Here is a 22,766-nt window from a genome sequence, read left to right as displayed (position 1 = left end):
GTAAGTACCCTGTGTTTGAATGGACTGGTCTTATGAAACAAGACACGTTACCGCGAATACGATTGCTATCACTTTTTTACAGTTCGGTCTACTAAATAAACGTGTATCCGTAACAAGAAATGCTACCAGGGCAAAAACACACTTAGCACCTGAGATACCCAGAGGGAGTTGGAGGTAAAAATCATAGGCAATATTATAGTTAGGCAGACAGAATCGAAGAACACTCAGACAGGAATTAAAGAGTCAAAGGGCCAGAGCCAGGGTCGAGTGACACCGGGTGCCTGTTGTCGAGGATCACACAGTCGAACAGTTCACGATTCAATGTAGCCAAGAGTACTTTGATGTTGTCAATGTTTGGAAGCAAAAGTTAGGAGGGAAGACAAGGGCAAGCCTTGGAGATGAAGAAAAGTGATTCACCCCAATTCCTCAAGCAGAACACAGTACCTTATTCAATGGAGAAGCTGGCGCCCTGGCAGCAGTTCCTGTTGGTTTCCCACAGACCCACGGTTCCTGGAGCTTCGAAGTGAAGGAGGACGACTGGAGGGGTCTGCACCACACAGGGAGGAAGCCGGCAGCAGCGACGATAAATAACAGGTGCACTCCTTAAAAACAGGAGAGGCTCTTCAGATGACTATCCGGACCACTACAGCAGTGTGCAGCGATTTCGACCAAGACGACGATCCTCTGGCTGTGGAAGATGAGCTGGTTATACCCACCAAGCTCAAGGGAAGAAGACTCCGGACTGGATCTTCTCTGGTCGTCGAAGGGTAGATAGCTCAGGACTGCAGTAGTGCTTCACCGGGACGGGGTAGTTGCAGCAGCCGTCTTCTCCGCTTCTCTTCGGTTCCTTGTAGTTCCAGAGGCGACTAACTTCTAGCTCAAGAGACAAGAGACCTGCTTTTTATGTGAAAAGCCCCCATTCACACAGCCTGGCTGTCAATCACGCAGCAGGGGGGGGGGCAAGGGGGTTGTCCAGCCCGGAAAACCACCTCAGCCAATCATGGTAAAGTGCGACTTGGGTTTCCTAGGATACCCTGTGCAGGGGGCGACTACACTCCTCCCTCACATTCAGCCCACCTAGACACCCAGGCGTCGGGAGAAGGGCTCCTGGGCAGAAGCCCGCCAAAAAGACGGTGAACAAAGGAGGCAAACCTGTTTTGCAGCGCAATGAAAGACACAAGAAAGACTTAAACAAAAAAGAAATGGCGAATAAACCCGACCTGAGCCAAGCGTGTTTAAGGCCGAGGCGAATAGAATAGCCTAAAACAATACCACGTTTATCTAATATAATCGCGGTAGAAAAGTTAGGGTAGATCCCACTGCCACCAGCCAAGTCTAAATGTTAAAAGAGCGAAACAATGCTCTAGGAGGTACAGATACAAAGGGAGACGAAGTAACCCGTTCCAGTATGTTAAGTCATCAGCTGGAGACAAACAAGGTTTTTTTTCACAGTGGTTTATTGCACAACAAATTCTGGTCACAGATCAATAAATTTAGCCAACTGATGACGGTTCTTTTCACCTCATAGGCACACTTTACTTGCAACGGCCTCTGCTGGCCTTAATTAGTTCCAAGATAACAGCCAGGCGATTACAGGCTTTTCACCCTGCAACCTGTCCGCCGCCAATGAAAACGAAATTAACAAAATGTCAATAGTACACACTTCACCACTCTGAATCCTTCTTCTTAGGCGGCCGTTTCTCTCCACTGTAATGTCTTGAGCCTTGGTCCGGGTACGGTGTCAATTTGTGAACTTTCCGCTTACTACTAGTAAGCCCACTCATAATCTTGGCTGGTCTCACTCCACTCGGGTGCGGCGTCTCTCGCCTCGCGCTGCTCCTGAAAAATAAGACGCCTCCTGAGTCTCTTGGAGTTGCATTTAATCCTTGTCCGGCCTCTCCCCCGTAATCAACCCCATGTGTTCTCAGCACCGGTTTTAACACACCTGTTTCAGATTTCCCACCTCCTCCCTGCTCCGTCCACTGTGGGCTAACCCTGTACTTTGTTTGTGTTTGGGCGGTTTTAACGTAAGGAAACCTGGTTCTCCCTTTCCTTTTTCTCCTTTCTTTACCCATCGGTGTGCCTACCCCCTGATGCAGTATTTCGTGGGGCATTTTGGGATCTGTAGTTTGTCTCTTTTCATTGATGGCCAGCACTTGACGAGACTCTTCCTCAACTCCCTCCTTTCTCCCAGTGTCCAGGGCGGCTGCCACTGCTTCCACCTCACATACACTCTTCTCCCCCCCCCCCCTAAGGACCCATGCCGTTCGGGCAGGTCCTTGGCACGTGACAAGTAATCAGCCACCATGATATTTTCCTGGTTTATGTATAGTCACGAACTGGTAAGGCTGTAGCGTCAAAAACCATCTCAGAACTCTATGGTTTGAGTCTTTTTGTGTAGCCAACCATTTTAGTGGTGCATGATCAGTAAAAATGGTAAACCGTCTACCCAGTAGGTAATATCGAAGAGACTCAACAGCCCATTTTATGGCCAGGCATTCCTTCTCCAGCGTTGAGTATGGAATCTCGTGTGGAAGTAACTTCCTACTGATGAAGGCTATTGGGTAAAGGTTTTACTCAATCCCCTGGGACAGCACTGCTCCTAAACCACATCCCGAGGCATCCGCCTGCAAATAGAATTCTTTTGAAAATTCAGGACAGTGGAGAACAGGTTTTGTGGACATCATCCGGATCAGCTTCTGGAATGCTTGCACTGCCTCCGGGGTGATCTGTAGGGGACGGTTGGTTTTCAGTGCATCTGTAAGCGGTGCAGCTATGGTAGAGAAGTGTGGTAAGAATCTCCTATAATACCCCACAAACCCCAAGAAGGCTCGAATTTCTTTCCTAGTTTCGAGAGGCCTGAGTTTCTGTAGGGCTTGAATCTTGTCCAAAAGGGGGGGGGTTATCACCCCTCCACCCACTGCATACCCCAAGTATTTGGTTGTGTGTGATGCCAGTTTAGTCTTTTTTGTGTTAATGTGTAGACCAGCTTCTTTTAATGATTGTATTACTTGGGTCAAATGTGCCAGGTGTTCGTTCCACGTAGGACTGAAGACCACTATGTCATCCAAGTAAGCCGCAGCATATTCTTCGTGTGGTCTCAAGATTTTATCCATTAATGCCTGGAATGTGGCCGGTGCCCCATGCAAACCAAAGGGTAGGACAGTGAACTGAAATAAGCCTTGAGGTGTCGAAAAGGCAGTTTTCTCCTGATCTGATTGGTTGAGGGGTATCTGCCAATACCCTTTGGTTAAATCCAGGGTGCTCGGGAATGAGGCTGAACCCAGTTTTTCTATCAGTTCATCAATTCTGGGCATCGGTAGGCTTCATAGTGGGATATTGCATTCAACTGCCGAAGGTCCATACAAAACCTAGTAGTACCATCAGGTTTGGGTACTGGGACCACTGGTGAGCACCATGCACTTTTAGATGGCACAATGGTTCCCAATTCGAGCAGGTTATCTATTTCCTTGGCCATTTCTCCACGTTTTGACTCCGGAATTCGATAAGGCATGAGCCTTACAATTTTCCCTTCTTCCGTGGGTATAGAGTGGGTAGCCATATGTGTTCTTCCTGGTATTCCTGAAAAAGTCCCAGCCACCTGCTTCAAGGTATCCAATAATTTGTTCTTTTGGGATTCACTCAACTGTTCCCCCATTTCCACATCTTGAAGATACTGTGGCTATTAGGGACCATTTGCTCTGAGACTGACATGTCTGAAAGGGTTGAACATAATATGTCGGTTGTTCCTTCTTTCCATAGCTTGAGCATGTTAATGTGATAATTCTGAAATGTATTTTTCCGTTCGGGTTGTTCCACCTCATAGTTAACAGGTCACAATATTTTTGTTATCTGATACGGGCCCTTCCACTGAGCCAACATTTTGTTCGTGTGTGTAGGCAGCAAAACCAATACACCTTATCCCCTACCTTCAAAGTTCGAGGTCGGCTCCCTTGATTATAACACTTCTCTTGTCGGTCTTGGGCCCTCCCCAGATTTTCTCTCAGTTTGCCTAGATGTTCTTTTAGGTCATTAACATATTCGGTGAGTGAGGTTTCCCCCTGTTGTTCCCAGGTGTCTTTTAGTAAGGACTTGGGCTGTCTTCCGAATAACAATTCAAAAGGGGAGTATCCGGTTGAGGATTGCGGGGTATCCCTTAGTACCATCAACACCCAAGGTAGAACCCGATCCCATCCCAACCCTGTGGGGCTGGTGGCTCTTCTTATCATCTGTTTAATAGTTTTGTTATATCGTTCCACCAACCCATCCGTTTGGGGATGGTACACTGAGGTTTTCAAGTGTTGAATTCCTAAGGTCTTACACACCTCCTTCATAACTACTGACATGAAGTTACTCCCCTGGTCTGTCCTCATCTCCAGTGGAATTCCCACTCGAGCAAAGAACGGCATAAGCACATCGCACACCTGTCTTGCTGAGATTCCCCTTAAAGGGAAAGCTTCGGGATAGCGAGTGGCATAGTCCACAATCACTAAGAGAAACCGGAACCCTCTACTGGTGGGCTCCAATGGCCCTACAATATCCATTCCTATTCTCTGGAAGGGTTCCCTAATCAGGGGCATTCTTTGTAGGGGTGCTCTAGCCGGTATATGATGACTAGTTTTTTGACATATGGCACACTCTTGACAATATCTGGCTATTTCCGCATATACTCCAGGCCAATAGAAATTCTGCAACACCCTTTTCACCGTCATGTTTTCCGCTAAGTGCCCCCCTGTTGTGTGGTCATGGGCCAGTTGGATCAGAGTTTTCCGGTATGACTGGGGAACCAGCAATTGCTCCCTCTCCTAGATTATCGGAACCTCTGGTCACCCTATATATTAGCCCTTGGTTTTCCTTGAAGTATGGAGTAGTAACTGGGGTCCCACTCATTGTTTGGGCTTGTTCCCTGGCCCTTTTTAAGGTTTCATCCAGTCCTGTTTCGGTTCGGAACGAGGGAAGATGGTCTCCCACTCGCCAGTCTATGAGGGCAATTTCCATCCCTTTTCCCCTGTTCTCTTCCATATTTTTATTCTGGCGTTTTGTGAGTTTCCCCCTTCTTATTGGTACCCCGATCTCTGTTTTGGCAAATGGAGCTTCCTTTAGCCATTTGTCGAATTCTGGAATATCGGTCCCTATTAGTACCGGGGCTGGTATGGCCGAAAAAATGGCTACTTTAACTGGTATCTCTTGTCCCTGTAGCCCCAACACAACATCTTTCATAGGATACCCTTTTACGTCCCCATGCACACATTTAATGTCAATGGTTCTCACCTTTTCTGGATCTTGCTCACTCACATGCGGTTGTATGGCCGTCTGTCTGCTACCGCTGTCCATCATGGCTTGTTGGGGACGTCCATCCACCGTTGCCTCCATCACATAGGGCAGTTTCTTCCGATATCCTGGAGCTTGTAGTGTTCCAATGTCCATTGGTTCTGTCTTGGTTTTTCTGGCACAGAACCGGGCTATATGGCCCCATTCCCCACATTCTAAGCATTGGGGTGTCTGTCCCTTTAGTACACTGGTTCCGTTGTTGGGCTTAGGGTCTGGCCTATTCCTGGGTTCTTGGATTGTTCCCCTGTAATTGCTGCGCATAATAGGAGTTTTGTTGGGGGGCCTCGCTGGTGGTGTTGAGAATATGCGGGGTGTTCCGGCTTTTTGATGAGCGGTGGCCACATCTATGGCTTCCGACAGAGTAAGGTGGTGATGTTGCCTTACCCACCTTTGTATGGGACTAGGCAGGGCGTCAATGAATTGTTCCATCATTACCTTTTCCTTAATCTATCCAATCGTGGCTGTGTTGGGTTGTAGCCATTTTTCCGCTAAATCCTGTACGCGGTAGAACAGTTGCCTGGGGCTCTCTCCGGGTTTCAGTTTGGTTTCACAAAACTGGAGCCTACAGGACTCCTCATCCATCTCCAGCCTTTCCAACACTGATTTCTTGATATCCACATATGGTGTGTCCCATAGGCTCCCTGCATTACTCCCGTAAGCAGGGGCGCCAAAAAGAAAGCCCATCTGTCCTGTGGCCATTGTGCTGCTCGGGCTATTCTTTCAAAGTTTACAAAGAAATAACTAGGGTCATCCCCTGCCTGGTATTTTTTGAAGTACGGTAGGGGGGAATAGCTGGATGTGCCGTTGGTTAGCCATTGATTCACCCAGAACCCTCAATGCTTCTCTTCCCTGTTCTTGAACTGCTATTTGCAATTGTAGAGCCTGTAGTAGGGCCTGCCGGTCCGCCTGGGCTTGATGTCCTTGTACTTGCACTAACTGCTGTAGTTGCTGCACCAACTGCTGTTGGCCTTCAGCCAATGCTTTTAACACGGTTTCCATACTGCTGGTGATTTTTGCGTTCCTCTGCAATCCCACCGCTGCCACCACTGTTGAGTAGTCAGCTGGAGACAAACAAGGTTTTCTTTCACAGTGGTTTATTGCACAACAAATTCTGGTCACAGATCAATAAATTTAGCCAACTGATGACGGTTCTTTTCACCTCATAGGCACAGGCGTTCTGTCTTACTTTACTTGCAATGGCCTCTGCTGGCCTTAATTAGTTCCAATATAACAGCCAGGCGATTACAGGCCTTTCACCCTGCAACCTGTCCGCTGGCCATGAAAACGAAATTAACAAAATAATAGTACACACTTCACCACTCTGAATCCTTCTTCTTAGGCGGCCGTTTCTCTCCACTGGAATGTCTTGAGCCTTGGTCCGGGTACGGTGTCAATCTGTGAACTTTCCGCTTACTACTAGTAAGCCCACTCATAATCTTGGCTGGTCTCACTCCACTCGAGTGCGGCGTCTCTCGCCTCGCACTGCTCCTGAAAAATAAGACGCCTCCTGAGTCTCTTGGAGTTGCATTTAATCCTTGTCCGGCCCCTCCCCCGTAATCAGCCCCATGTGTTCTCAGCAACGGTTTTAACACACCTGATTCAGATTTCCCATCTCCTCCCTGCTCCGTCCACTGTGGGCTAACCCTGTACTTTGTTTGTGTTCGGGCGGTTTTAACGTAAGGGAACCTGGTTCTCCCTTTCCTTTTTCTCCTTTCTTTACCCATCGATGTGCCTCCCCCCTGATGCAGTATTTCGTGGGGCATTTTGGGATCTGTAGTTTGTCTCTTTTCATTGATGGCCAGCACTTGACGAGACTCTTCCTCAACTCCCTCCTTTCTCCCAGTGTCCAGGGCGGCTGCCTGTCAGAGATTATACTTTGTTAGATATAAATATAATTTGCTCCAGGTGAACAGAGAAGGAAAACAGAAAATCACCTACCTGGACTGAATTGATGAAGAGAAATGTCCTGTGGCCTGGTGATTTCCTGAAATGATTTTCCCTGCAGTAATTAGGAATTCCCCTGAAAACCCCTCCGGAGTCCTGCTCAAAGGCTTGATCCCCGGGAGGTTCCCAGGGAAACCCTCACGGGGGGAAAAAACCCTGCGGAGAGCTGCTAGAGAGCGTTGTCTTCCCGAGATGTTCCAGCGCGAGATGCAATTCCGCCTTCTGTGGTTGGAGGCTTCTTAGCAAATGAGACTAAGGTCTGGCTACGAAGATAAAGGTTAGAGTAGGTTAGAGTAGGATATAATTTCCTTGTCTATCAATTTGTCAGACCCCCTTTGAATCTTCTGTCCTATGTCTTACCCCCAGTTTATAGGAAGAGAGGCGTCCTGGGTAATCGATAAGAAGGAAAGGGGAGGTCACCTGGAGTTCCCAGAATTACTGAGTAGATGGGCTAAGGAGAACAGTATGAATACCAAAACAGGGTAGAATGAGAAATAGCTAAAAGATCATAAAACAATAGTAACAAAGGGGAAACTAAAAGTATAAAGCCTACCAGTTTGTAAACAAAGGAAGCCGCCCGGAGACTGCTCACGGGGGAGTGGCTGTAAGCCTGGGATGTTGTGGTAGGAAACCGCGAAAAGGGAACAACCGATTACGGAATCCCCTAGACTGCCGATGGAAGGAGGATTAATAAAGGCGCAACGGAATACCTCGTGGAAAGCGAGGATCTGAATACCGAACAAAAGTGAAACTGGGCTGGAACCGCACTCCTAAGGGGCGTGGTTTAACTCATCCGAGATAGGGTAACGTCTTCTCTCGTACTTCCGTTGCAGTCTGCAGATCAAGAATAGAAGTGAGAATTAGCGAGGTTAAGAGAGTGCCAGAAGGAGTCAGGAGTAAGGAAGCAAGGATAGGTTAATTGTAATAAACTAACTCACGTAGCGCTTGTATACTCCTAAGAGAGTAGCAACGCACTGGACTCTTGGAGGATTCTGTTGATAAGCTGCTTGGGAGGATGTGACATCAGTGAGCTGCAGTGTGTTCTGGGATAGATATCTAGACTGTTGTGTTTGCAATGATCGCCAGATATGGCGGCCATGTTGGAATACTTCTCGGGATAAGAATCTGCCATACAGAACATGACACTGCCACTGCTTCCACCTCACACAGTACTCCATGGAAGATGGGGTGTACTGGATCTGTGGTAATTTGACCAAGTAAAGTTAATGGCAACTTTACCCTTTTCTGGGGGACTGTAGTCAGCCTCAGAAATGGAGTCGGTGGGAAGTCTAAAAGACAACCCTGTGTCACTCCACTGAATGAGCTGTTTTAACACACAAAAGAAGGGGGCTACTGAAGTGGTGTACTCCAGAGCCCACAATCACAAAAACAGGTAAAAGACACATGGCAAAACATGGGTATGAGTGGGGGAAAAACTCACACTCTTACCAAGTGAAAGAAATAAACCCCAGCAAAGTTGCTGGGGGACTCACTAGGTGAGGGAAATTAGCCATAAATGAGAATTCTCCCTAACACCGAATCCTTTCAGGAATTGAGTCAGAGCCTTCCTCTGACGAATGCTTAAAAATGGACAGCACCACCAGATAGCCTTTAATGGTACCAATCTGGAGCCCAAATTGGCAAAGGATAGAAGAAAAGACAATATGTCATGTTTATTTTTTATTTTTATTTTTTTACACAGAAAAGGATCTACATACTTTTCGTTGCACCAGTTGCAAAACTTGTTCCAACGGTACAAAGATTTTGTTGCTGGTCTTCAAGCCGAAAGCAACACCTCCATAACATCATCCGGTAGGTCCCAATCCTTACATCGCAACCTTTCAGAAACCAAGCGTGAAGGTTGAGAATGTTGACCTCTGGATGGAGAACCCAACCTTCCTCTCGCGAGAGCACATCCCCCTCTTTGTGAAAGAGGTATCTGAGGACAAATGGACAGGTCTAGAAGGTCCGGGTACCACGTTTTCCTGGCCCAATCTGGGGCAATTAGGATCATGTGCTTCCTGAACTTTCTCAACCTCCTGATTGTATGAGGAATGACAGGGACTGGAGGAAACTCTTTTAGGAGCGGAAACTCCCAATCCACCAGGAACACATCTCCTAGAGCTCCTCTTGGGTGAAATTCCCCTGATCAGTACAGTTTGCACTTCCAGTTAACACTGGTCAGTGCTTTCTCTTTGACGTCTTCGAAGACGAGGAGTGGTGGGAGCCACTTCTAGACCTAGAGCGCTTTGCTTTCTTCCCTCAAGGAGAGTCTCCTCTCGACTCGTGGGTCGAAGACCTAGCGGGTCGGGGTTTAGGGGATTTGGATATTTTCCCTACCTGGAGTTTGCCCTTTCCGCTTCCTCAAGGCCTTCCCTGTCATGGACTGGCACTTGGTACAACTGAACGTGTCGTGGACCTCGCCGAGACACTATAAGCAGACCTGTTGCTGTTCGTTAAGAGACATCTTGACCCGCAGTCTCAACATTTTTTAAAGCCAGTCTTCGGTGTCGAAGATGAAGACGTAACTAAGAATTTTCGAAGAATTTCTCAAATAAAAATGTCAAAATGAGGCACGCCGAATTTCGTTGTCGAAGCAAATTCTGTCGCAGAAAAACAGAACTGAGGCAAATGGGCACCATGCAGGTTATATATGCTCTCCGAGGACATCACCCAGGACGGAGGCCTTCGAGGGACATCGACTTGCCGCCATTGACGCACAGCGTCCGCTGCCAAAAAGGTTTTCCGAGGCAGCTGAAGAGGGACATTAGCTGTCAAAGAAGAGGAATACGTTGGAGGACACAATCCATTAAAAATGGTATGCTGTGGGTATGTGTAGAAATGAGGTGGCGAGTGACTTTATGCCTGTGTAGTAATTTGAATTTTTACCCCCTGTAATATGAAATTATATATATATATATATACACACACACACAGAAACTGGCAATATAATATTTTAACATTTGAAAAAAATAGGCAACTTGATACAGCATAGTTCTGTTCTCTCCGAGACCATGCAGAGGAACGCCTCTTGCAAAATCCCGGTGTCATACTCTTTTCCAAAATAACATGATTCATGTTACAAAGTACAGAGAAATAAATAATGGAAGTCCTTCCTTCTCAAAAACAGCAGAAAATGCAGCCCAGAGACTGGACAGAGCAATTGAGGTTTGGTTTTAGGAAGAAGGCCAGGGAGGGTGCATTACAATAGAGGAAGTGGGGATATGCTGGGAAAGGAATGGTCCATGTATTTGAAAGAGGACTTAAGATGCCTGGTACAGTTCATTCACCACTAGCTTTGCGACTGTGGTTGAAAATGTCTTCTTAAAATTTGCCATAATAGTTTATGTATGCCAGTATCTACAATGTAGCCCATGTTGTGTTACAGGTAGGGGTTAATGTGTCATTAACTTCTTGAGCATGTGTACAAACACACACATCAGTTCTTTAAACGTCCGCCTTTGAATCCCTACAGTATGAAATGAAGTACAACCCTCATCTTAAAAAGGTGTACATTAGGGTGTATATTTGTCCGGTGTATGACAGTCTCATGGTGCTTGTGCATAAAGATGCATGCAAAACTATGTTTCCAAACTTCTTCTAAGATATATTGTGGGGGCACATGTGACATGCGTCTTTCGGTAAGAGGACCTCACATGACAAGAGTAAAGAATGTTTGAAACAGTTGTGCAACACACATGTGGCTTTTAAGAACATCTTTTGCTTTATAAAAGCACAAACATTACACAAACAGTAATTCCAGCAGACAAGGTATCATTATTCGACCTAAATGTTGAATATGAAGTGAGTGATAAACCACAGCAAGGATTGTATCTGCACATCAGAGGCTGTCCTTAAAGGGACAGCTTTTTTCCATGAGTTTTTGCTCAACTCCTCTTAAAAAGTATCTGCTAAACACACCCTTAAAATAAAACTAGCACTTCACCATGATTGCTGCTTAAGGGCACAGTGGCACATTTTTGTGAAAAAACATGGAGTTTAAGCAAAGCAAACAAACTGAAAAGGGTGCAAAAAAGCAAGTTACACTAAAACACTACCAGTAATATCAACGACTGCATTACTTGCTTTAACATTGCTCACAGAGCATATACGTCAATACAGAAGTGTAAACAAAAGACTCAAATAAATGTGACATATGATGCTAGCCCATAACATAACCCACAACATAACCCCAAGAGTTCAGCTCCTCTATCTTCAAAATGCCTCAGCGTTCCCGTGCCACAGTTCACGTCTCGAGGTTCCCTTCCCCAAGACGTCAGTTTTCCAACTTTCAAAAGTACAATCAGTTCTTATCTTTTGGCTTTCAAAAAGAGTTCCATTTCTACTTTGTTATTCCCTTAACCCTTTAACTGCCATGGGTCCCCCTCCCCCGTGCCAAGGTCTTTTTGGTGATTTCAGTGTATCGCCATTCAATGCCTTGCAACTTTGTTACATGAGATATCTCTGCCAAATTTGGCCCCTTCCCCCGCCCCCACATGTAGGCGGTCGTAACGCCACCCAGGAATACTAGGTTGATGTAGGGGGGAGGGGGCGAAAGAAAATAACCAAAAAGTGAGAGAATTTGGGTTTTTTTCAAGAAATGACAATAAAATTATGTGGTTTTTCTTTGTAAGAGCTAGGAACAAATGGTTGGCTATGCTGAATTCCCCAATTTCCTGGCTTTCAAGAACAGGTTGAGTGGAAACGGAAAGAAATTATTTTGATGTGGTTATCAACCGTTTTGTGAGAGGTAAGGCGATTTTGGACATTTTTGCCAATTGGACATGCGTGGACGGAATGGAAGAATAGGGTAGGAAAGCCGAATTGGAGGACAGAAAGGCATACATTTCTGAAAAGTAGACAAAATTCCAAGTTTAGGAAGGAGTGATCTTCGCATGGCAGGCAATAACTAAGGAGGTAAAAATACCATAGTTTGGGGAAAAAGCAGGAAAATGATCAAAAATAAAGGAGGTATGTGGTGGACATGGTTGGCCTGGTACGGCAATGGCTTCTATGAATTTAGAGAAAAACAATGCTCCGCTGCATTCCACCTCCCCCCCCCCCCCCCCCCCCCCGACTCTTGCAGTTAGGAAATCACACTTTTTTGTAATGTTTCACAAAACAAGCAATACCACAAGCTGAAAATTGAGCCATGGTACACAGAAGTTGTATGCTTACGGCCTATAGAGACGTACTTAGAATGTGTAAATCAGGAAAACCAATGTGGTGAGGAAAGGAAGCATACATTTTTTGAAAGAGCACAGGCAAACCTTTTGAAGGGTAGGTGACTTGTGCAGGTTACAAAAGTATATGGTACCTAAAGCGGCGACTAAATGTAGGTCACATTTGGGAAATTAAAGGGTTGTGTGAAAAAGGGCAGCAGCAAATGGGTTGAAATGTTATGAAAACCAGGCAAAACCCAACAAATGTCATACCTTCCCACGTTCCCACTGGTGTCCCGACAAACAGTAACTCACATGTGTGGGTGCAGCTACCTGGGCACCAAGGGGAAAGCTGAAAACGCGGCTAACCCCAAGTCTTTTCGGACAGCAGAATTTGTGGAATTCTGCTGAAGCACACACACCATACAGATATGGACCTAAGGTGTCCAAGCCACCAAGGAAAACAGGGAACCCCACACATTCCCGAAAAGGGGACACCCGTGGGAATCCGCAGTGGTCTCCCCAGAATGTGTTACCCACAAGCCCTGACAAAGACCCACATGGGAAAGGGGTGCCCAAGGCCAGGGACATTACTGCCGAGTTTGCTGGAGCTCTGGCTGGCCTGCGTTACATCTTCTCCCCACTAGGGAGTCCTGGCAGTGTGGCAATACCTCCCCAAAGGGAAAAGCTGTAATGCAGCCCAGCCACAACTTCAGGACGGTTGGAGGTAATGTCCCCGGCCTTGGCCAATCATTTACCATGTGGGTGTACCGTCCCCCAGCCACAGCAGCAGCTCCAGGGAGCCCCGGCAGGATCCTCATTCCTCACCGCTGGTGACATCTGTAATGTAGCACAGCCAGAGGTGCAGCTTGGGCTTGCAGCCGGACAACCCACATGGGAGACATCCGCTCCCAGGGAAACACCAATTTTCTGCTGGCATAGGGGACAATTTGTACGGCCCATTCCCACCCACACCACCAACAATCCAGCCCCAGTCTCACCCACCCCACTGACAGTGGGACCGAACCATAGATTAATAAAAAAAAAACAGTACTTGCATAATGTTGCAGCTGCTCGCGTAGCAAATGCTGTAAACTAAACAAAAAAACATGTGTGGTCACCCCAGCAAAAACAAATCTACACTCCTACTTTCCAATCATGCCCCCCCCCTCCCCTTTGCAAGCCATCCCTGGTGGTCTATTGAACCTCACATTTGCCCCTTCCTAGGGGCAGAAAACTTTCCCCAGGGAGGGCTGCATGAGGTGCCCCCCTCCCCCACACTCCATTGGGGGGGGAGAGAGAGAAGAGGCCAATGGATGGGGCAGTAGGGTTTGGGCACCCTGGGGGCAGATTGGTTAAAGAAAAAAATTGAAAATGGTCGGCTGCACTTTAGGGGGGTGGGGGGCAGAGATCGAGGCAGAGAAAGGTGGACACTCACCTTTTATTTTCACTGCAGCAGCCGAAAATGGCTGCCACAGTGAAAACACCTTGTTTCATGTCGACGTGCATTACACACACTGACGTGAAACTGAATGTAATCCAACCCCCTGCCAAGTGGGGTTGAGGGGAGGGGGGGGCGGGACTCCCCCTCATATAGCCCGGGGGTTGATTACAGTTTTTTTACACAAAACAGAGTGCCTAAAAGGATGAGGTATCTCGCCCTTGGCAACAGGGAGGTAATCCCAAGGATGAGATCCCTTTGTCACAGGCAAGTAGCCTGTGACAAAATACAGTTACTGTAACTTTGCTTTTCTTGGCTCTTTCCAAGCAGGGGTCACTCTGTTTAAGCGCAGTTGTCAGAACACACTGTCCACCCATTACAGGTCACTCAACCCATAACCCTTGGTACGTTGTTATACTTCTGTATTCTTTGGGCTTTCTTGCTAACATAGGTTCTCTTTCTCTGGAACGGTGTCATTTGTCAACACTATTTTAGGGTTCTCCTTGGCAGCGTGTTGGCTTTGTCACTATTTGTTTTCCACACAACTTATTCTGTGGTGTTTACCATTTTCTACCACCTTGTTTTGATCATGAGTGCTCATCACTTGCTTTTCACTTTGTTCATAAATGTTAATCTGCTTTTCATCACTTGTTCTGTATTCTCATTCGTTCATCATATCCCACTTTCAGTTCGGTATTCAATATTACTTTCTGTACCTCTTAAAGTACCATTAACTCTTTGCAGCTTGTTCTGTATTCAAAACACTCACTTTGGCTTCCAAAACCAACTGTCATAGTTTTCAGTTCGTTTGGCATTAACATATGCCCCAGAGCATCCCGGTAAGTGTTCCCTTCCTTACACTCAGCGGTACGCAGCTGCTCCCCCGGGCGTCTTCCTTCTCTGTGGCTTCCTTTCGCTCCCCTTGTGCTGTTCAGTAGCCCGATGAGCACTGGTCGCTTTCTTCAAAACTTTTCTGCGTGGCCTGCGGTGCTCAGGAATCTTCTGTGTTCCCCAGGTCTGGCTGTGGACATAAGGCAAGGGGAACTGCAGGTGTCTTGGCCCGCTCATGCCACGGTGTCTGTCACCCTTCCTCTACACACACCATCCTTCCTGCTGGCCCCTCTCCAGCCTGCTCCACGCCTGCCAGCCGTGCTCTGCTCTCCAGCCAGGTCTCCCTTTCTCACATGACAGTTTCCCTTTTCATGCACCTGGGGCCTGTTAAACAGTTGCAAGTGCAAGTCCTGGCCTTCAATTGCCTGGCCATAATCAAACCTATTAGCTGCACATGCCCACCTATATAATGGCATTCTTCCACTGTCCTCTTCCTCGTCTCAGTACCAAAGTGGTGTGAATGAAACTTGTGTATAACTCTGTCGCCTCCTCCTCGTCACAGTCTTAAAAGTAAGATGGTTGTGGGACATTTTGTTTGTAAGAGCGGGGTAATGCCTGACAACCTCCAAAGGCAGGGGGAGGGTAGGGTTCATTCCGACAAGGGACCGGGGGGGGGGGGTACCATGTCTTGCCCAAAGACATCCTCTTCCCACTCCCCAAGGGCCCTACACCCAGGTGATCCTCCCTCAAATATCCACCCTGCGATGCTGGAAATGCATTGGAGGGACAGGGCCTCCCTGTCCTTGTCTTTTAGTCGTTTTTCTTTTGTGTTCTGTATTGTTTTCTACCCAGGAGTCCATGTGGTATCCTGGCAGTGCCGCTCTTCCTGGTTTTGGGTTGGTGTACAGACCCATGGGTAGGGGTGCAACCCTGTGCCTCTAGTGTATGTTTTTGGGCACCTTTGTGTGTCCCACGGAGCTGGGTATGGGCTGGTGGCAGCTCCATGCTGAATTTGACAGGTGCTCTGAGTAACCTCTATTTTGAGATACCCAGGCCTTGGCATTGGAATCAGTTGATTCCTGATCGGAAACAAGATGGTCCCTATGGCCTCTTGCTTTCTATTGCCCGTTACCTTAATTTCCCAAAGGCCTCGGAAGCCCTTACCCTGTCCCCCCCCCACCCTGTCCCCCCCAAACCCCCCCCGACTGGCTGTTGGGTGGAATTTCCCTATATGGTGTTGTTGTGAAGTCCAGGCCAGACTGGCTGGAGCCTCCCCAGTGACTATGCTGTGGGTACACCCTGTGGGTGGGACCTGGGTGAATGGAGTGTTTGACTAATATGCACACCTTGTTGTGGATGGATGTCTGGTTTCTGGTGTTTGCCACAATGACTGAGACAGCCCTGACCGAAACTGGTAGGAATGCAGTGTGTAGTGTTGTATGGCTGGGTACTTATCCCAATACACATTCCTTGTTGTGAGTGTCTGATAGGGAGGAGAATGTCCTGAATGCACTGTATGTCTTATTGGCTGACTGCTGAATGCCCTTCTGAGTGATTAGTTGCCAGAGTGTGACCCAGCAGAATGAATGGGAGATCAACTAGTATATCTGTTGGCCTCTCACTGCTAGTAATCATTCAGAAGCTGAAGAGAAACTGGAGTTGAAACTGAAGCTTAACCTTGAAGCCCTGCTGGAAGAGAAGTCTTGCTGTTGCTCTACTTCGTGGATCTGAAAGCTGCTTTGTCTCCTAGGACTGACCCAGAGAGGACCTGGTTAGGCGCCCTCTTCCCGAGCTACGAGGGACCATCGTGCACTGCTAATCTTTGCCAGCGCTCCCTGGTAGACAGACCTACGAAAGGCTGCCAACCAGAGACGGGGACTGCCGCAGAATCACAAGGAGAAGAGCCCCGGACACTATTGGCCATCACCGTCGCCGACCCGAGCCGCCGTGCTCCCTTTGCCCAAGTAACATTTGATCGAAGGACACTCTTGCCTGCACTGTCGACCGCTTTGTCTTGCCGGAGAAAGTAGAGGCCGCCGACAAGTATCCGCCAGTGGGTTTCCCGCCACCTGAAGACCACAGTCGCCGAAGACCCGACGCCCTTGCTGGGCCAACGTTGTTCGACTCTTTGCCGTCCTGAACTATCGTCACCGAGGTGCCCCGCACGCCTCCTCCTTGCAGGAAGTCTACGCTCCTTTCTCGACGAGCACAGCTAGGAATGAAGCTGCCACCTCACCGTCGTCGTTCACCCTTTTCCTCGTGGGATCTCGGCGATCCGTGGCACCTGCCTTAAAGGGAGCCGCTCAAGAAGGATCCGTCGACAACGAACCCTGCTATTCCAGGTACATTGGAGTTGAGAACTATTTTAGAAGCAAATAAGACTCATTGAACAATATATGGACTGGGCTTGTGATGTATTTTATTTTACAGGTTGCCCAGGTTGTGGGGGTGGGGGGTCTCTACACAGAATTGTGTCTAGGTAACGGGGTCAGTATACTGCCAATTGTCCTAACCAACTACTTTCCTCCTATGTCCATTGTTGGTTACCTTTATTAAGTGATTTGTGTGACATTTGACCAGAGTACAGTTGATGCACTTTAATGGAATCTAATAATAATTGTGGTACCACGTAGAACTGTATATATTTGCCATTATAGACCAACTAAGCACAAAGTGAGTTATTGTGATTATATAATTAAGTTCAAGGTTATATACAAAGACTGTTTTAACTAATACAGTGTGTGGATATTCCTTTGAGGGGCTTGAGGACTACCCTGTACTTAAGAACCAGCCTGCATCACCTCCCGAGAAGCTAGGCCTTGATTGCTCGTCCATTGCTACCACAATAGAGAATCTTGGCTGGGGTCTTCTGTGCCTCTCCTCTACCATATAGAAGGCAAAAGCACAGACACCCCCCTCCAGTCTTTACACACCCCAGGGTAAGTCTCAAAGCGGGATTGCCTTTCCCTGGCCACCTGAGAGGAGGATCCAGGGGGAGTAGAAGTGAGGATGCCCTCAGGTTTGGCACACCAGGGACCGCTAGAATGTATGGTGTAACGAACAGGAAACAGAAGGATAGTAGCACTAGATATTTAGTACCAGAGTTTTCTAGAAGGGGAAGTAGCCAAACTTCCTGTTACTGACTGGCATCTGAGCTAAAGGCTAATTCTAGCTTTATTTCCAACCAACTTCACCGAAACCGCATGAATTGGCTTACATAAGAATTCACAACATTGAAAATCTGTTACTAGGCCAAAGGGTGTAGAATATTCCCTACTATCCTTGGAAACAAGTTTGGTATTTTTAATGTTACAAAATCACCATCTTGAATTTAGATTAGTTACCTATAGATATGCTAGACCAAGTCAACACATACTTTTATTTAGAAGGAGCAAGTCCCGCAGTGCAAAGGCCAGAGCGAGCAAAGGGGCTGGTAATAGAAGCATGGAGTTTTTGACTGAAAGGAACAAGCTGCATCTTTGAATTTTCCATTAACGTGAGTAACAAATGGAACGTTCGGCCCCTTGCATTTAGAAACTGAGCATGTACCGTAATATGAAGGTCAACAAATTGCACGTTTACATTTGTTTTCCATTAACCAACAAAGATGTATATACACACAATGGTCAAACTATGTAATCACCTTCTATCTGCTGGGCCTATGTTACAGCCTAACCATTCTTGTGGTCACTCATGTCACATGCATATGCCTGTGGAGTGACTCAATTAAACTATACTGCTTAAACACTTACTCGGTCATTTATTAGATAAAACGGTCATCGACCACTAGCGATCCCTTAATTCATTATTTCATGACTGTATGTTAATTGTGCCGAGGGGCCCAAAGAGTCACATAAGACGCGTAGAGTGCAACCATGTGTAGTGGCCTGTTGCTTGGTAAAAGGAAAGCATGATTAACACAGCGACTAATCTCGGGACTCAAGGGATATCGAGAGGCAGAGCTGAGGGACCCCATAATAGATAGATCATGGCAAAAGGTCTTGTTCCAGGTGCTAAATGCACCCCCTATCCCGGTACAAACATTTGCATTACAAAAAAGATGGGGCCCCTTTAAAGGTTAGATTAACAATTTTCCATCCATACATTCTTACAGAAAAGATTTTTCCCTTCATCAATTAATTCTCCTTATTAGCGGTCCTATGCAGCCTATTAGGGATAGCCAAGTTACATAGTCATTCACTTAAATACTTGTTTTTGTTGTGACCCCAGTTCAGCAGTTTCAAAATATATTTAATTTGATTTTAGCTATACAGTAAGAAGATTAATTCTTCTCTCAATTTAGTGCATCTAGTACTATTGTGTCATTAACAATTCAGAAAAAAGGGTTACAATCAAAATTGGAAAAATGAATATCTGATGAATTAAGGGATATTTTCCTTGAATGGTTGACCGTCTCAGCAATACGTTAGATTGCGTTCTTCAGGACCTTCGATATCACCAGGGTTAATAGGTTTATGGGTCACTGCTCTTGCGCAATCGAATCTGCACTTATACCAATCCATCATATTCTTCAAGGCAGTTGTAGAAAGTAAATAAGAAAACCATCGAAAAAAGGGGGAGAGAGAATCATTTCCAAATTCCTGTAGATGACAATTGAATATTATAGAGCTTTTTGCTTAACTACATTTATCAATGAACTCAACTACTGCTTATGTATACGGTTGCTGTGAAAAAGTGAATGCCAGAAGAAGGCATAACCTATTGGTTATAATATACAAAGATAGAAGTGTTATAAATTATTATTTGGCTCCAATTTATGACGCATTTCATATTTGGCTTATTTCAATCTTTTCATTTAAAAATTGAGCATGCACCTTTAGTACCGCATATTTTACACTACCAAAGAAAAACCACAATATATACAATTTGCGATTCTCGAAGCGTATCTATTACTTCGTAGAACACTGCTCTTGTTTTCTCAGCGTCCCACGAGGTATGTATTGGGTGCCACCCACTTGGAGCAGACCTAGATACGCTGGTGTTGATGTAATCACGTACTTTGACTGTATTGTGTAGGCTCATTGTGATTTAAGTTGTGCTCCGTAGTAGTTAAGCGGCATCAGTGGAGTAACTTTGCTGAAAATGTTTGGGGGGGTGGGCGGCGGGGGGGGAACGGACAGGACCTCTAAATGTAAGGGGTACCCGTCAAATGAGTGGGACAAAATGGTGTGACAAATGTTGTGGGGGACAAACCCTTATACCACCCTTAAATTACACCCACAAATGCCATATTGACGCTTACTAAATATCTCTATAAACTAGCCGAGTAAGGGTGCTTACTGCGTGATTAGCCACAATGTATTTATTCATTTTACATTGCCTTTTACAAACTCGTATGTGCAAATGGGAATCATTTTGTGCCTAAATGTTAAAGAGCACAAAAATCAAAAAATGTAGTGTCTTCCTGAAACAATGGATGTGAATGAAGCATATCTACATGGCTTATTATAGTGGTTTACTCATTTGCGGTGCCGGTAGTGGCAAACCATTCTGCAAACATTTTAGGCATAATATACATCACATTCATTGAATGCTGCCCAGTATTCTATGGGATGTTCCCCATCTACAAGCTCCCATTGCAAAATAGTAATCTTGGTCGTATTGTAAATGGAGTCAATGGTTGATAACACTGACAGGATGCCACCTGCCAGGGTGTGAAAGCCTTTTGATTTTTATGCTAAAATGATGCAGGAAATTCTGTCACTGAAAGGGAGGTCTAGTAATTAGACCCCACTTCTCATAAAACGCTCTGTGCCAAAATTATACAGAAAACATGTACACTTAGGGAGATAGCCTTGAAGTACCCTCAACCCAAGCTCGGCAGTGGCACAGGGCAGGTTCACAGGTGCATTCCTGACTGCTGCTAGCATACCAAGTTCCTGCAGGCTGGAGTGGCTTTTTCTTCTTCTGCACCTCCAATCTAAATTATGTGCAACCTTCTCAGTCTGGGGGCACATAAATCAGTAAATATAAGCCAATCGTATGATGGTACAGCGGCTGTGAAAATCAGTTATAAAGCCAGCAGTTTCTTTTTGCACTAGGGTCATCTCTGTGAGTAGGACTCGGCCATGACAGGACGGATGTATATTGGTGTCTATCAAGACTTTCTCCACAGCAGTTATGTGGAACAATAAAAGATGTTGCCTCAGTCTCCTGCAGGAAGGATTGCAGCTTACAACAGGGTACATGAACCTCCCTCAGGTTGCCTCCTGCGAGCCAGTGCTAGAAAGGCAGCACTGTCATAAGGTTTTAGACTTGCGAGAGGGTCAGAGACGGCACTACTGTCTACCTAGGATGACCTAAAGACAAACGCAGACTCCAACACAAACTCATCCCTGATATTACTGGGCCTCTCTGCAGCATTCGACAGTCAGCCATGACATCCTCATGAAGAGACTAGAAGAAATGGGAATAACCGATTTAGCCTTGCTCCGGATTAAATCATTCCCAACTGATGGAACAGAAACTGTCTGATAAAACCTTTCAAATCCACTCCATGGGACACCAACTGTGGAGTCCCACAAGGATCGTTCTTATCCCCATTGCTCTTCAATATCTACCGGACTGCATTAATCAAACTCATCAAAAGACATGGCATTACATGCTACAACTACACAGACGAGACAAATCTACTATAAAATTGTAGATGCACAAGAAGAGCACGCTGGAAGACTGTCTAAAAGAAATGGATGAACGCAAACCACCTCAAACTGATCCGAGGCAGACAGAAATCATGGTTATATCCCAAACCAAGAAAATAAACATAGCCCACAAAACTAGGAACATGGTCAACACCGTTGAAAATCGTCAAAAACCTTGGAGTCCTAATGGACAACGAACTAACACTAGAACCACAACTAAACACAATAATCAAGAAATGCTTCTTCATCCTACACGATAAAAACTGATCCTACCATTCCACCCCTTCACTCATAAAACACTTAACACCATCGCCGTCATATCCAGAATAGACTATGCCAACAGCCTATACCTCGGAATGCCAAAATTTTGCTGAAGAAACTGCAAATGTATCCAAAATGCAGCAGCAAGTCTTCTCCTCAAACTATCACAAAGGCACCACATCACCCCAGCGCTAGAAATGCTACACTGGCTGCCAATTAAACAACGAATCACATTCAAAATGATGTTTATAACGCACAGAGCAATCCATGTCCAAGAAGCAGAATTCCTACAAAAGAAAATAACCGTTTACCTACCGACAAAAGCACTAAGATCAAGCAACATGCACCTGGAACCAAAACCATACACAAGAAAAATAAATGGGGGGCTGGGGGAGGGGTGGATCTTCATTCTCCCACCTGGCAACAAAAGCTTTGAGCACCCTCCTGGAAGAAACACGCAATACGAAGGATCACCTAAAATTCAAAATAATTACTTTAACTTGGCTTTTCACCCCACAACCAGACAGAAACGACTACACGACTGGAAATAGAATGTGCCTTAAAGCACATGGAGGGAAGGAGCCCAGGATATACCCACTGCCAAGCCAAACCCTAAAGGGACAGGCACCTTCGCTGTAGACGAGTAAGCATTAACCAATAACTGGCACCCCAGGAGGCCATGGAGCACCTGGATTTCGGAGGGAAGGGACCCCGCCCTAGTAGCTCTAAGAAGGGATAGCAGGCACTCCCCTTTGACAACTTGAGAGCAAACCCTACAACCATACCCATCTCCACCTAGGGGTGGGAGGAGGCCTTCACCACCTTCCTACCCACAGACCAAGAGACAGTTAGACTATGCGCAGAACCCGGCGAGAGACCCACCACGAAATGCCCCAGCACTTAGCACGAGCAGAGACACCTAACGCAGATATCTGGAGCAACGAGGCAAGAAAAGGCCACACTAACCCTACTGCTAAAAGCTCAACCCACTGCATACACCTCCCAAACAACCACTTCTTTGCACAGCAATCCATGCAGTTCACTACACCGCAACGCCACAAACCACACAGTCCCACAAAACAGCACATGGGTGGCTACCGATCTGCAAATCACACCCATGCTCAACGAACTGTG

General features: G+C 46.3%; 1 protein-coding gene across 4 annotated transcripts in view; it reads right to left on the bottom strand.

Annotated features, from left to right (window-relative positions):
- Nucleotides 1–22,766, bottom strand: part of LOC138570755 (SURP and G-patch domain-containing protein 2-like) — a 1,010,309-nt gene that overhangs the window by 843,957 nt on the left and 143,586 nt on the right. The gene's annotated exons all lie outside the window — the stretch shown is intronic.

Source organism: Ambystoma mexicanum, chromosome 1p (assembly GCF_040938575.1).
Source record: "Ambystoma mexicanum isolate Mex_15411 chromosome 1p, UKY_AmexF1_1, whole genome shotgun sequence".
NCBI lineage: Eukaryota > Metazoa > Chordata > Amphibia > Caudata > Ambystomatidae > Ambystoma > Ambystoma mexicanum.
The sequence above is the reverse complement of the archived record's forward strand: the minus strand, read 5'-3'. Positions and strand labels throughout refer to the sequence as shown.